This window comes from Staurois parvus, unplaced genomic scaffold (assembly GCF_062004578.1).
Source record: "Staurois parvus isolate SC_StPar_1 unplaced genomic scaffold, SC_StPar_1.0 ptg000388l, whole genome shotgun sequence".
Classification (NCBI taxonomy): Eukaryota; Metazoa; Chordata; class Amphibia; order Anura; family Ranidae; genus Staurois; species Staurois parvus.
Genome location: NW_028318184.1, coordinates 1,435,136 through 1,451,746, shown reverse-complemented (window position 1 = coordinate 1,451,746; position 16,611 = coordinate 1,435,136). Strand labels below are relative to the sequence as shown.

The following is a 16,611-nucleotide window of genomic DNA, read 5'->3' as shown; positions in this document are numbered from 1 at the left end:
TTCTCTTTGTGTTGGATTTCATATATCCAGGACAGAATACTGAGCTCTGTGATTGTCACTCTGCTAAAAAAAAATTGGAGCCTCGCTGTGGAAAACGGCAGTTGGCAGAAAAATCATTTGAATTTTGTTTCCGGTTGGTATCCTAGCAACCACGGAAACTCAGTCCACAGGCAGCGCAGCCACAGACAGTCAGTGTGCTTCTGCTAGCGATAGTGAACACACTCCTTTTTTTGTGCTCTGTGAGATCTCATTATAACGTGTTATAATGAAGTGGACCAGGCCAAAACTACGTTTCCGATATCATCCATATAAGAACAGACAGGAGGTCACCTGGAATACCATCATAGGGAGACCTTTTGTAGATGATTTGGATAAGCCCACTTTATCACATAGTGGGTTGAAGGTGGAGACACCTCAGCAATTCCCCAAAAATCGGGAAAGCAAACATGGGAACTCTGATGGGAGGAAGAATTCTGGAGAGGGAAAGAGTTCCAAAGAGGAGAGTGCCATGAACAGAGGAAAGAAGCGCAGATCCAACCAATCTGCTGAGGAAGAAAGACCAGCAAAACAGGGACGATGTGGTCATGCACCGAGTTGGGCCAAAACACCATGTGCTGTCATATTGCCCAAGAGGAATAACAAGAGGCCAGCATCAGATCCAATTTTCTCTGCACCTCCAAATAAGAAAAGGAAGATCGCTGCTGATGAGACAAGCAAGAATGATCAACAGCTCGTCGAGGTAGTCAGCGATAGATTTCACCAGGTTGTCAGCGATATAGTCGGCGAGGTAGTCAGCGAGAGAGTCGCTGAAGTTGTCAGCAAGTCAGCCAACGAGGCCGTCGTTGGGGTTGTCAGCGAGCTAGTCGATGAGGCTGTTAGCAAGCCCGTCGATGAGGCTGTCAGACAACCAGTCAACCGGGCAGCCGGTGAGAATGACAACAAGGTAGTCAGGGATGTGCCTGGCACCAAATTAGAAATGCATCCGCCAGCCGACTTTAATCTTGACAGCTTTATCTTTCATAAAATACTTGGTCAAGGTAGTTACGGAAAGGTAAGTAATCAAAGATTTATGAACAGAGGGTTTAATGCACTGCCAGTTAGTGGTTATTATTATTGCCAGTCGGCAAATAGTAGGTCGTAGGTGGAGGTCACACCACTCTATTCCTTACCACTTCCCATTTACACTACACACACTGAGCTGTGCTGCTCAATGCCAAGCTGAAATCCATGCTTTCCCCATAGGACCAGTTTACACCAGTGTGATACATTAGTTGGCGCTCGGTTACACTGGAATAGAATGCATGTAAATGCAATGTGCTTTAAGAAAGCTACAATACTGGTATTTTACACCACTCATGAAAAAATAGCATGCCAACGCACATCATCTCCAGTGCGTTTACTGTGTTACATGGATGCAACGCGAGTAGAGTGAATCCAGGCTTACACACTAAGTCATGTTTAGTGGTGTACTGTCTGTCGGGGGTGTAATACACAAAAAGATGCAAGACAGAATTACAAATCCTTTGGTATATAAGGAAATAAGCTGACGTACATTTAAACTGTATATAGCAGATTGCATAACGTTTGGCTGCACAGCTTCATAGCCTTTAGCCCCAATTTATGAACGCTGAATACAGACTTCAGAGTGAGCGCTGGCTGTGATTTGCTAAATGCCTACTGCGGCTTGCTAAAAGCCTATTGAAAGCTATCCCCAATCCCTAACAGTCTAGAAGTTACTGACTAACAGTCAAAACCACTGAAAACTTGCACAAAATCCTGCTGACTCCCCGTTCTATAAACTATTTTCAAACTAAGACTAACAATCGTAGCCAGGCTGGGGGGGTTGCTGCTGGACCCAGAGGTAACCTTTTCAGAACCCGGAGCTGAATTGCTTCTAATCATTTGTGTCCTGTGTTTTTTAGGTCGCCCTGGCATCCCATCCTGCCACCAACAAGAAACTGGCAGTCAAGGTGGTACAGAAGAGGAAATTACTGCAAGAAGAACCGAAAAGTGTCCTCGTAGAGAGACAGATACTGGAAAAAGTTGGACGGAGTTCCTTTTGTACACACGCCTATGGAACCTTCCAAACAGAAGTAAGTTTCACATTCCTATCAATCACTCACTCATCAAATCACATCCATGTTATCCATTTGGACTCCAAGTCCAGCACAGACCTAGAAATAAATCCCAAAACCAGAAAAAAAGGAGGGATGGTCCAGCTTCAAAGAGGCTAAGACATGAGAGAGTTATGGTGGCTGCCAATGCAGAATTTGGGGAATTCTGGTTCTCCCCAGCCGTCCTGCTCTTACTTTGGCTTTGCTGTCGGAGTCACTGACTTGGATCAGGTATAGTCCTTGAACTTCTCTCATGATAGAGTCACTTCAATAGAACCTGTCACAACATGTTTGCATGTTAATGGCTTCTATATATTGCTTACCCACAGAGGAATGACGTTCACCATACATTGAAAGTTCCTGCCAAGCATCGCGTTAACTTAGTCTTAAAGTGGATGGAAAGCCAACACTGAACATTTCTTGTTTGTTCACACTTGGTCTATTAAATAGATCAAGCAGAGCGTGTTGTTATATCTGTTTAATAAGTGCAGAAAAACACTTGTGATCCTGTCAGAATTCCAGCGCTGTCCTGAGTCATCCTAAGCAGTCTTATCAGCCCCGCTCACTTCTCCTCTGTGAACTACAACACAGCTCCCCGTATGTTATAGAGATGAGGATGGGGAGAGGTGTTCTTAAGGATGGGGAGAGGCATACTTATTGTCCTAGGATGACAATACGGCACCTCCATAGACATAGAGAATAGTAAGTGAGCGTAGTCACCCTAGGACAAGAAGTAGATTAGTGGTAGGATTACAAGGGGAAAATAAAGGAAGACATGCTGAAAAGAAGAACACTAGTACAGCCTCCATAGCTGAGCACTGGTGTAAGCTGAAATAGATGACATTTTTATTCTTGAGTTTGAAGATGCGTTAAACTCCTGAACCGTCTACCATGTCCAGACATCCCTATATTTCTGCATTTCCACCAAAACACAAACTTCACATCCACTTGACCTTTTGGAACCGACTTATTTTTCTCTTTCTTTTACAGGAAAATCTCTTCTTTGTTATGGAATACATGAGAGGAGGAGAACTACGCGACCTGATCAAGTCTTCTGCTCCATTACCAACTAACACCATAAGGTAAGACTTACAAAGATTCCGTCTAAGGCTGCATTCATACCCGCACCATTCAACCTTTTTATTTTGGGCTTTTTTTGCACATTAGTCGTGCAACAGCATAGGGCAGCCTATTCACTTACGTGAGCTGCCTTATGCGTGACAAATGCACCAAAGTAGCTCATGTACTTTTCTTTGTCCGCGAGCCTCACAATTTTGCAATGTACATTTTGGTGCGTTTGGCCACACAACTTCTACCCGCATTTGAAGTGCCATTAAGAATTAATGGCACCACAAGTGTGATTTGCATCTTAGCACATTTTTCATGCATTTCCCAGAACACCAAGGTGTTAATATGGCCTAAGAGAAGGGTGAGGGTTAACAGTCATGATGAAGGATTTGCATATAGTAATTACACAATGAATCTTAAAGGAGAAGTACAGACAAAGCTCCTTGACCCGTTTTCAGCTGACAGCGGGCTGAAGCCTGCTGTCGGCTGATGTCACTCAGCCGGTCCAGGCTGGGGAAAGATCCCGACTTTAAAATAAGGATCTGCCCCAAAATCTGGAGCGGCACCCAGCTCAACGATCCGTTGAGAGCCTGAGCCAGTTGCTCCCTCCACTCCACAATCCAGTGCTCCATTAAGTTGGCGGGGTGGGGAAGAGCAGAAACGCTGACTGACAGTCACCGCTCTCTGTTCGGAGTGAGCGATGACTGAGTGAGAACTCCGCAATCAGCTGTCAAGTGATTGTTGAGTGCTCGCCCTTAAAACCGGCCATAGACAGATGCTGCATCGGACTGATGCTGCACGCACCTAGATAAGTATGATTTAACAAAAAAATGAATTCCTATATTGCTCTCTTCATTTAAACTAAAAGATCACCCACCCCGACCCACCTCAGTAAGCCTTTATCAGGAAAGAACCTTCACTGCCCCCCATACACATACTCATCTTCCGTTTACCCCCTAGCCTAGCCTTTTTCAGCCGTCAGCAAAGTACTCTGTAATGCAGTTTGTAGACATCAATCTCACATAATCACACACTCCTTCAATCAGATGCAACTAATCCCTACAAGATTCTAAAGCATGCTAACTGTATAGCATAGGGAGCTATTTGTCCAAGCTGATTAATGATCAGTTGCTACTCCTAGTGACTGGTCACCAGCAAATTTAGTAGCACCATTGATCTGCTAACACTCTCCTGCATAGCACGAGCCTAATGTGATATCTGCCAAACACCGGTTATATCCTCTAGTTTATCTTGGCGTGCAAGGCTGTATCTTCAACCCCACACAAGCAATGTTCCAACCCCACAGGTCTTAGCCAATGGTTGTCAGCTACCACAGATCAGGTGACTATGATCCAATCCCTGGTTAAGAACCAAAGTAACCCAAGAAAAGAGCAGGGCCTGTCATTATCACAGTAATACATTGCTGCTTATGACATGCAAGGCTTGGAAGAAATCACCTCTTAATCATTTGTTTACTTATGCTGTGAGACGTGCAATAATCGTAGACCTTTTCTCCTTTTTTACAGATTTATTGCTGCAGAACTTCTCTGCGCGCTACAATATCTGCACCGCCAAGGAATAATGCACAGGTAAGTGTCTCCACCATGATCTTCCATATCTTCTAATCTTCAGTAAAGTACAACACCACCCAATACTGCTACTTTAGTTGTGGATGGGTGTACAAGGGTTGAATTGCCCATGGCCAGTTCTGTCCCCTGCTGCTGAAGCTTTTGTGACTCTAAGGGCTCGTTCACACTCGACTCTTTTTACCAACGCTTGCCAAACGCCCCTATAGCGTTTGGCAAGCATTGGTCCGGCGTTTGCGGAGCATCTTTTAACGCTCCGCAAACGCCGCATGCGCGGTTTAGCGGAGGTTGCTAAGCTTTGCCGAGCGTTACAAACGCCTATAATGAAGTTTGAATGGTGTTACCGCTCCGCAAACGCCCCGCAACCGTGTCGCCACCGCACCGCAAACGCCGGCCGGGCGTTTGCGGAGCGGCACCGTAGACTAGAATAGGAGGCTTCAACGCCTCCTGACTCGACCAGGGGCGTCCGTTTTGCCGCGACGCTAACGCTCCCGTTAGAACAGCACCATGTGCTGCAATGTGCAGAATTGTCCGAGGCCTCTCTGCCGCCTGCACACAACGCTAGTGTGAACGTAGCCTAAGTAAGGGAGTCTCACTTCCCCATATTACATACATTTGCAATTGTAGATGTCCTGTTCTAACACTGTGCCATGTCCCATTCAGCAGCTGAGCAAAACCAGCCACAGGTGCAAAATTTGCTCTGGGTCCCATCAATCCCCGTAAACCAGCAGAAGAAACAATATTGAGGTGCACTCCGTCAATCTGAAATGAGTCTATGGCTTTATTAAAGACACGTGGATAGAAACACTCCCCAGGCTGCCTAATTCTAACACTTATCACCCTCTAGTGGGACGTAATCATGCCCCCACTAGAAGGGCAAAAGGTGACGCAGGAAGAAAGCCTGCGGAGTGTTTCTGCTCCCTTCTTTTCAATAAAGATGTGGAAGCATTGCAGAATGACCAACTGTGATTTGATATGGTTTCTTACACTGCAGTAAGCTGACAGCCAAGGTCATGAGGTTCCTCTTACCATTCGTAAAGCAGTGCAGAAAGTTAGAAGGGGATCTAACCCGCTGGCACCCCTTGAAAGCTGAACTATTAGTATTGGTTGAATTACGGTTTTAAACATTTGATCTGTAAATCTAACTCTCTCCTTTTTTTTTTTTTTTTTACAGAGACTTGAAACCCGAGAATATACTGCTCGACAGCTCCGGCCATGTCAAAATTGCAGACTTTGGCCTTTCAGAAGCCGACGTGTTTGGATCCGACAAAGTATTTACTTGTGCCGGTACTCCAATCTATATGGCCCCAGAAGTAAGTATAACACCACCCTTGTTTTTCCCCTCTACTGCTCCCATCTTTATCTTATAATATCTATGAACCTAACAAGAATTTTGGAGATGAAAGAAGCAGAGCCACAATGATGGTGACTCAAAAAACCTAAAAAACAACAGGAGGCCCACTGTGACCTGTCATTCCCACCAACCATTGTTAACTATTATTACTGCTCTGTGCAGCTCATCGTGTGCTTTATTTTATGGTTAATCTTACTCTCTGTTTTATCAGGTTCTACAAGGAAAACCCTGTGATGCTATGTCTGACTATTGGTCACTGGGTGTCATCTTATTCGAAATGGCCACAGGAGCACATCCAGGTGAAGCCAGATTCAGGAGACACTTCTATCCGAGGGACATGGATCCTGAACTTCAAGATGTCATTGAAAGAGTAAGTATACTCTACAATTAGAATTATGCAAAAGCTATAGATCCTTAGTGTAGTGTTCTTTATGAGAGAAGCTTGCAAAACGTTCTCTAGTATCCAGTACATCACCAGGTGTAAGAAAGCACACAGGGGGCATCCGACTTCTGGAAGTGTTATATACACACGGTATAGCAAGATATTCACCACACAGGGAGTCAGAATAATATAGGAACTATCCATGAGCTTTTGGATGAACTCATTCACTGGTTCAGAAATGTTCACTTTGATCCTTCCAACAGACATATATATCTTCAGTGAAAACTACACCAAGGAATTAAAATATGACATTCTGAGGTGTTTTTTTTCTATTTTTAAGAAATAGCCGACACTAAACTGGCTGATTGATCAGTTTCTGTTAGTGACAATCTACCGTATGCTAAATTTCATTTCTTTTTCTTTATAGCTTCTTGAAATAAATCCGAGCGATCGCCGGCAGGCAGTGAAACAACTGCGAAAACATCCCTTCTTCAGTACCATTTACTGGAAGAAGCTGGAGAAAGGAAAGGCCACCTCACCATTGAAGATGCCAGAAGAAAGTCTGCGCTCACAAATCGACACAAATCAGCAAATTGATGTGAAGGAACTGATTCCCTACACAGGAAATACAGAAAATAAAATTGCAGAAGAGCAACAGAGATTGTTCGATGGCTTCAGCTTCAAAAGCACAAAATGGAGAAGGATGGTGGAGAGGAAATGAAAGAATGAGGGCTCATTCACACCATCTGCATTGAGCCACGTTCTTTTGGACAGATCACCACAAGGTTAGACCATACTTCTCTTGTGGGTCACAGGAATGACCTAACTTTTGCTTTCCTGGGGCAAAGAGTCAGCTTATAGCAGGCTATTACAGTGTATAGCAGGCAGATCACCACCTTTGTGCATCATTCATCATGATTGACATGGATCGACAGTGCTGGACAACATGAATGAAACTGAATTCACATCAAGATAAAAAAACTGCCGGAAGATCAGAGGACAGTTGGTTTACCACGGATCAACACCTTTATGCGTCATTCGTCGTGAGTGGATCAACATTCCTAGATGATAGGAATGACGTTGGATTTATACAATGGAACATAACCTCATCCATTCTGGGTGAGAGGATTAGAAGGAGCAGTGGTTTGCCATGTCGGCAGATCACCGCCTATGTGCGTCATTCATCGTGATTTATATGGATCAACATTGCCGGAAGACATGAATGACGTTGGATTTATACAATGGAACACAACCTCATCCTTTTTGGGTGAGAGGATTAGAAGGAGCAGTGGTTTGCCATGTCGGCACATCACCGCCTATGTGCATCAATCATCGTGACTGATATGGATCAACATTGCTAGACGACATGAATGATGTTGGATTTATACAATGGAACATAACCTCATCCTTTTTGGGTGAGATTAGAAGGAGCAGTGGTTTGCCATGTCGGCAGATCACCGCCTATGTGCGTCATTGATCGTGACTGATATGGATCAACATTGCTGGACAACATGAATGACGTTGATTATTACAATGGAACATAACCTCATCCTTTTTGGGTGAGAGGATTAGAAGGAGCAGTGGTTTGCCATGTCGGCAGATCACCGCCTATGTGCGTCATTCATCGTGATTGATATGGATCAACATTGCTAGACGACATGAATGACGTTGGATTTATACAATGGAACATAACCTCATCCTTTTTGGGTGAGAGGATTAGAAAGAGCAGTGGTTTGCCATGTCGGCAGATCACCGCCTATGTGCGTCATTCATCGTGATTGATATGGATCAACATTGCTAGACGACATGAATGACGTTGGATTTATACAATGGAACATAACCTCATCCGTTTTGGGTGAGATTAGAAGGAGCAGTGGTTTGCCATTCCGGCAGATCACCGCCTATGTGCGTCATTCATCGTGACTGATATGAATCAAAATTGCCGGACGACATGAATGACATTGTATTAATACAATGGAACATAACCTCATCCTTTTTGGGTGAGAGGATTAAAAGGAGCAGTGGTTTGCCATGTCGGCAGATCACCACCTATGTGAATCATTCATCGTGATTGACATGGATCAAAGAAAAAAGATTAACAGTAAGAATATTGTTCTTACTTGGGTGATAAGTGAGAAGACTATCAAGTTTTTAGATTTGGAGATTATGCAGGAACAGGATCCTCTACTAACAAAAACATTCTTCAAGACGGTAGATCGCAATGGTTATATACCCCTGAACAATTGTCATCACACCTCCTGGCTTATGAATGTCCCTAAAGGACAATTTGTCAGACTAAGGAGAAATTGTACTAGAAAGGAGGATTATCGGGATCAAGCAAAGATGACTTATACAATGGAACATAACCCCATCCCTTTTCAACGAGAGGATTGGAAGGAGCAGTGGTTTGCCATGTCGGCAGATCACCACTTATGTAATATTCATCGGGAATGACATGACACATTGCTGGACGACATGAATGACGGGCTATATAATGTAGATCAGTGGTGGGCAACCTTTTTTTTTCAACTGAGCCAAATCTCGCCAAAACCACGATTGAAATTTATTTTGAGAGCCACATTTTTAAAACTGAAAATACATCTCCCATATAGTAATTCATCCCCCATAGTAATTCATCCCCCATATAGTAATTCATCCCCCATATAGTAATTAATCCCCCATATAGTAATTCATCCCCCATATAGTAATTCATCCCCCATATAGTAATTAATCCCCCATATAGTAAGTCCCCCATAGTAATTCATTCCCCATATAGTAATTCATCCCCCATATAGTAAGTCCCCCATATAGTAATTCATTCCCCATATAGTAAGTCCCCCATATAGTAAGTCCCCCATATAGTAATTCATTCCCCATATAGTAAGTCCCCCATATAGTAATTCATCCCCCATATAGTAAGTCCTCCATATAGTAATTCATTCCCCATATAGTAAGTCCTCCATATAGTAATTCATTCCCCATATAGTAAGTCCCCCATATAGTAATTCATTCCCCATATAGTAAGTCCTCCATATAGTAATTCATTCCCCATATAGTAAGTCCTCCATATAGTAATTCATTCCCCATATAGTAAGTCCCCCCTGTGTCAATTCACTTACCTTTGCTCCGCGCGTTCCTCTCGTATTCCCACGCCGTTCTGGTCTTCAGGGAGGACTGTGAGAGGAGAAGAGTTCGTCACGCTGCCCCGCCTACATCCTGGCTGCCCCGCCTACATCCTGACAGCTGCAGAGTCCTGACGCCCGAGAGGAGGGAGGGGGGCGGCCATCCGAGAGGAGGGGAGGGGAGAGGGGGAGAGGAGGAGAGGAGGAGGGGGCGGCCGGCCGCCCGCCCGCCCGAGAGGAGGGAGGGGAGCGGGCGCCCGGCACACAGGAGAGCCGCATTTAAGTTTGTAAAGAGCCGCATGTGGCTCGCGAGCCGCGGCTTGCCGACCACTGCTGTAGATGCATGAGTCCAGTGCTATCTTCAACTGGGCTGATCCTTTGCTAGTCTTCAGATCCCCAGTGCTGCCCTTTTTTTTTTTTTTAATAATATTTTTATTGGGGTTTCAAACAACAATACAGTAGATGCAACAGTGTACTCAGAGTCAGAGAAGTGGTCTAAACTTACAAAAGAATAGGTAAAAAAAAAGATGTAATCAAGCTCAATGAGCATATTACAGGTTTCAAAGTAATAAACAAGATGATAACTAAGGGGGGGAGGCTAGAACCAGTGGGGCCTTCCAAGCCATATCCGCTAAAGCCAGAAGAATGACAGAGGTCCCCAGGGTGGTCGCTGCCTCTGTGGGATCCTTGTCAGACACAGGAGTAGCAAGAAGTGGCCTAGAATAATGAAGAGATGGAGACATGTGCAACCCACGCCTAATAAGGCATCTTTACTATAACCATACCAAACCATAATTAGTAGTCAAGGGAAAGGGGGAAAAGAAAGGGGGGGGGGGTTTAAGTATAGGCCCAAACGGAAGAACTGGAGATTCCTCCCCTGCATGGGGACGCTCAAACAAAGGAGAGCTCCCCACGGAGGAAGGGATCCCGGCACAGAAAGCACAAAACAGGAAGAACGCATGTTGTTACCTACTTGCAGAGCCATTATGCAATCCTGTAATAAAGAATTGGTTATATGGAGACCCATCATGTGACTGACACCCATTAAAAACATCCTTGAGATATACAATACAGTAAAATCAAAAGAGTTATGAGGAATGTGGATAGGGATAACCATATGGCCTATTGGAGGTACGTGCTCTGCTCCAGAGGGGGAAGAGACCTTGATATTAAGAGGCCCCATTTTTTCTGGAACCGCAACGTCAAGGCTTTTAGTGACAAGTCTAAGTCAAGTCTTTCTCTACGAAGAAGATGTAATAGGTCTTGCTTGACCTCAGGAACTGAAGGCGGAGCGGAGGATAGCCATTTTCTGAGAATGATCCGTCGCGCAATCATGAAGCAGGTGGCTAGCCAAGCCTTATTGCGTTGTATAGCTAGTAATTGAGGTCTGGACTGCTCCAGGCGTGTAGAGGGGAAATTGCCAAATATGAGCAGAAAGGGACCTTGTGTCGGGCAATAACCCGTGACAGAAGCAGCGAATGTCTCCAGTTGTTTCTAAAATTCCAAGATGAATGGACAATACCACAACTTGTGTAGCAATGTGGGTCGTGGAGATTTGTACAGGGGGCAGCTATTTTGAATCTGGAGAGGTGGAGATGGTAGAGGAGGAATACAGGGACTTAGACAGGCATAGATTCAGTGGTTTATAAATGTTCGAGATCTTAAATGTTTTCCGCTTCAGCAATATATCCACCATAGACGTTTGGAATCTTCTTGGTCTATTCCGGCATGTGCTTGAGATATGATCTATGCCTTGCTGAACCATTAAGAAGTGATGGGGTGGGAGTTGGTAGCACTCACTAATATGAGAGAAGGGGAGGGCAGAGCCTGAGATAGTGTCAAATAACTGCGCAAAAAGCTTCAAACCTTGTTGAGCCCAAGTAGCATAGGCGGCATGAAATTGAGGCAAGGGGAAGGATGGGTTACCATGGATCGGTAGATAACAGGAAGTCCAAGGGGACAAACCCAGCCTGAGTCTCACTTCCTTCCAGGCTACGGCTGCTCAGCCCATACAGTGCATTGGCAGGATGGCGAGCTGCTTGCACAGTCAGCTATTGCCTGCACTGTATGTGATGGGGTTGGCGCGATGATGTCATTGCGCCGGGTACTCGTATGTGGGCGTTTCTGCATGTGGGCAGACCCGCCTGGAGACGGATAGAGGAGCGGTGTTTCGGTTCCTAAGACCATCGGAAATATGTGTTTTCCAATGGTCTTAGGCGAACCGTGTGAAAGGTTTGTTCGACCCCCAAAGGGGTCGCGATTCACAGGTTGAGAACCGCTGCTCTAAAATTAAAAAGAAAACTATACAAACTGTACATACACGTTAGAGTTCAGTCACTCAGCTTTTTGCAGGCATTTTATGCACCTAGTGTACATTTCTGGGTGCTTTCCTGCTCCAGGTGCTACATGCAGCCAGCCATACAAGTAAATGGCTGTACGTGGCCGCACTCATTGAAACGCCAATGCCTCCTCGTGTTGGGAAAATACGTTGGACATGCATGTGTGGATAAGAGCTGATGTAAAGAAGTATCAGCGTTTACAAATATATTCCCTTGTATGGCAGGTTATATGCAGCACCTGCAGCTCCCTCTGCACACAAAAGTGTCCAGAAATCTATTGACAAATACATGAAACAAATGAATGAAAGAAGTGCAGCTCTCCAAAATCCACAATATCCCGCCTCCAAGCAAACTTGTTAATACAGAACTAATAAAACTGACGCCCCTAAATTTGCTGAAATAGCTCAGTTGGAAGAGCGTTAGACTGAATGTCTAAAGGTCCCTGGTTCAATCCCAGGTTTCAGCAGCTGTTGGGGTGTTCCCAGGAGTTTGAGGAAGTAGAATCGATCTGGATCAGCCAAATAGAGAGCGCTATATGGAGACCTGGTGAGCCATCGATTTGCCTATGAAACCACGAGCATTACTAACCCTTTATTGTAATAAACCTGGTTTTATAGAAGGCACGACGATTTATGTTGTAGACACCTTTCACACGGAGCGAAGTCCGCACTGTTTGGACGCCTGTACTCGTTCAGTTTCTGCCCGGCAGACAAGGGTGGACCCCTGTCAACTCTATGGGCAGCCGGGTGTAAACAGACTGCGCTGTCAGTTTACATCAGACTATCTCCAATCTGGTTGGGAAAAAAAGAAAAGAACGCAGTGCTATTCCGTTTTTTTTTCCTGGACCTGAAGGTAGGCGGGTTTACAAACCGACACAAGTCAGTTTACATAATCCTGTCTATAGGGCTGCATGGACCTTCCGATCAGGTCTGCCTAAAAAACTGACAAGTGGACCTGATTGAAACACCCATGTGAAAGGGGCTCTATGGAGCTGTGCAGGGACTGCTATGGAGGAGAATTGACCATTTAGAGCCTGGTGTGGCCCCATATCTTTTTGAGCTGTGCCTGGAAGGATCCTAAAGCCAGGTTCATGCCTGTACAGGTTGCAGTTGATGCATTTTGCATGTTTTTCACGTGACATATTAATGAGTTTTTGATGCGTTTTGTGCCTTTGGCAGGTGTCTTTTGTCTTATGGGAGAAACAAAAAAAAAAAACCATCAAGAATGCAAGCACTGCGTTTTTAAAAGCGTTTCTGCTGCATTTCCATTGAAATCTATGGAACAAAAACTGCAACCTGCTGCAGGAAGAAACCTTCCTGATCCTTTCCAGACAATGCACCGGTGGAAAACGCACAGATGTGAATGTGACCCATGGGAAACCATGTTAAATGGACTGTACGACGTTTCTGCAAAACTGAAAATGCACAGAAAATTGCAGAGGTGTGAACCAGGCCTAACATAGAGGTGCTTTTACATGCTGAGAAAATGAGGCCTATGTGTGACACTGCTCCTAGTTATTAGAATTTCTGCTTGAATGTTTGTTTGCTGTGCGGGGATCAGAGCTTTGTTTATAGTTCTAGAACATGAAAGGCATGCATTTAACGCTGCGACTCCCAAACAAATCACCTTGGAGAAGAGGCTTCAGGAGACTGGTCACACAGGTGGAGTCTGGCAGAAAGAGGAATAAAGGAAGCATTACACCTTCTACCTGTACCCCGAGACATCCTGAGCATTGAACCCTTGAGGTGTTGGGGCCCACTTTACAGGAAAACATGTTCAAACATGGTTTGGGGGTTTCAGCTCAGAGGGACGCCCCGAAACCACCTATAGTGTACGTTTACATTATTAGGAAGTGTTTTTGCAGCTCTTACAACACATGTCTTTTCATTTTTTTTTGGAAAGGGCTGGAGGGGGGAGAATATGAAAAGAAACTTTCTGTAGAGCTTCACAATTGCACACAAAATGCCATCAAAAAGCATTTGCAGGGTCCCTGTATTCACATGAATTGAGGCGTTCTCCATGCTTTGCAAGTTGCCAACACCAGCCCAACATTGCCAGCAGGATAGAAATCAAAGCATCGCAAGTAAGCTACCTGTCATCCACTCAGCAGCATTCATCTTCCACTGCAGCCAGAAATTCTGAACACGGAGCTATCAGAGGGGTTGATTATTTGTCCCCGGCCTCCATGCCGCTCCTGCTCTTCATTTGAGGTAGTCACCCTCTGCCTCTAATGTACAATAGGAAGAAGAGATGATCTCTTCCTGTCACTTCAGGCCACCTCTGGATCTCCTCATATAAATATCCTTCTATATGTCCTGTACATCCCTCCGCACACTCAGGTGCTGCTATGACCCCCATCTCTGTGCCCCGATAGGGTCGTTGTACTGTACATCCCTGTACCCCCAGAGTTCTCCCCTCACAGCCCGATCTCTGAACCCTGATGGGGTCACTGTACTGTACACCCCGGAACTCCAAAACTCTACCTATACACCCCAATCGCTGAGCCCTGACAGCTCACTGTACTGTACACCCCTGTACCCCCAAGCCCTCCACTTATACACAGATCTCAGGCTACTCCTGTTGCTAGGTTACCCACAACCATTTCCTCACAAGCCCACTGCAGCCAGAATACATCCCCTGAGACCCCAATATGACAAATATATACATATATACAGAGTGAAATCTATCATTGTATACATACATTAGAGAAATGTCACATAATAAAGGGACAGGCGGATTACATAACAGGACATTACACAGACATCTGGGCAGTCTAGGACAGGCATGTCACACTCAGAAAAAACACGGGGCCCCACCGAGACAACATCTTCAAGAGGGCCACATTATGTCCGAAGGAGTTAGTTCAATAAAAAATGTCAAGGGGCCCCAATATGGGCCCCAGTGTGATCAAAAACACTGCGCAGCTTTGATATACTGGGATTAGTTATGAAGCCTTACCTGTAGGCCTTAGCTGTGCCCCATCCTGTCCTGTTGCTAGAACGCTCCAATCAATGGACACTCGCCCCCAGCATCACAGGAGAGAGCGTTCTCCTCATTGAACCCCCTGACTGTACACTGCGCTCTCTCTCTCTCTCTCACATTGCTGAGCTCACCCACTGCTGTGCCATTTGGGACCCTCAGAGGCCTGGCTGGAAAAACCCCAGTCAGGGGCCCCCACATCCTGCCTTGCTGCTAGCACAGGAAAACTGTTGGTCTTTGCTCCTGTACTGCCGGCAGTTATCATCCAACGGTTTTCATATCCTAGCAACAGTCCGGACATGAGGGTTGCTAACTGGGAGTTTTTTAGCCGAGGCTTCTGAGGAGCTCAAATGGCCTACCGCTATGACAATAACATGAATGAACATTTTACAAAGCTGCAGTTTTTTTTAATATGGGCTGGAGCCCCCAGACTGCACCGGCTATTTTCTGGAAAACACTGCTATATACCCTTTCCAGCACACTTTGCAACAAATAGGATATCAGAACTTCCTTGGTAAACAACACAGATCTCTCTATTGACAGTGGGGATGAGCCGGTTTTTGTCTCCCTGCAAAGCACACAGTACACAGATCAGATATAGTTAGGAATACAGTTAACCCTTTGATCGCCCCAGATGTTAACCCCTTTCCTGCCCAGTGTCATTAGTACAGTATCGGTGCATTTTATTAGCATAGTCTTAGTGTCATTGGTCATATTAGTGTCAGTTACTTAATGTCAAAATGCCCGCCATACTATCACAGTCCCACTAATTTGCTGATCGCCGCCATTACTAGTAATAAAAATAATAAAACAAAAATAATTCCAGTTTATATATCATCATTTGTAGACACTATAATTTTCACGCAAACCAATTAACATACACTTAATTTACCAAAGACAGGTGGCAGATTACATTTTGGCCAAAATTAATTTTAATGTCCTGTAAAATAATAGGCACCACAGGGCCGTGCAATACCTACATTTCCCCATCCTTGCAAACACAATTTTAAAGCAGAACTAAAGTTCACAGACTATTCATCTCCATTCCTGCAATGGGGCCATTAGATACAAAATGAATTGGCTCAAATCGCACGGCACCTGTAGGGAAATCACATGTGATTCGGACAAAAATCCCACTACATTCCTTTTCAAACCACGTGCAATTCTTTGCCCTTAATTGATTTGAGCCCTTGATCCTGTATAGGCTCAAATGACACCGTACAAAGAAGGATCGGTTTTAGGTATTGGAGCATTTTCATGAGTACAAGTACTTTTGCAAATGCTTAGTATCGGCACCGATATGGATATCAATATTGGTAAAACCCTAAATATAATGCTTGAAAAATGCCCAATTAAAAACTCCTGTATAAGCACTTCCATAAGAACTTACTGGATGTGAATGGAGGCTAAATCACAAACACAGCAAAGCAGGAAGAAGACTCTGCATAGGTAATGAACAAATATGACTTCCCCCGTGTTCATATAAAATTTTAACCCCTTCACGCCGGTACCTCCAGGCCCTTTAAGAGTTTCAGAAGCCGGGAGGCGGGGTTTAGGGTCATGTGACCGCCGTGATGCGTCATCATGGCGGTCACATGATCGGGAAAGGTCCCGATCGAAAGAGGAGATCGGGACCTATCCGTGAGTACCGGCCATGTGTGCTGGGA

General features: G+C 44.9%; 1 pseudogene; it reads left to right on the top strand.

Moving 5' to 3' along the window:
• Nucleotides 1-265: 265 nt before the first annotated feature.
• On the top strand, nucleotides 266-7,259 carry LOC149455759 (putative serine/threonine-protein kinase DDB_G0277449; annotated as a pseudogene).
• The last annotated feature ends 9,352 nt before the right edge of the window (nucleotides 7,260-16,611 follow it).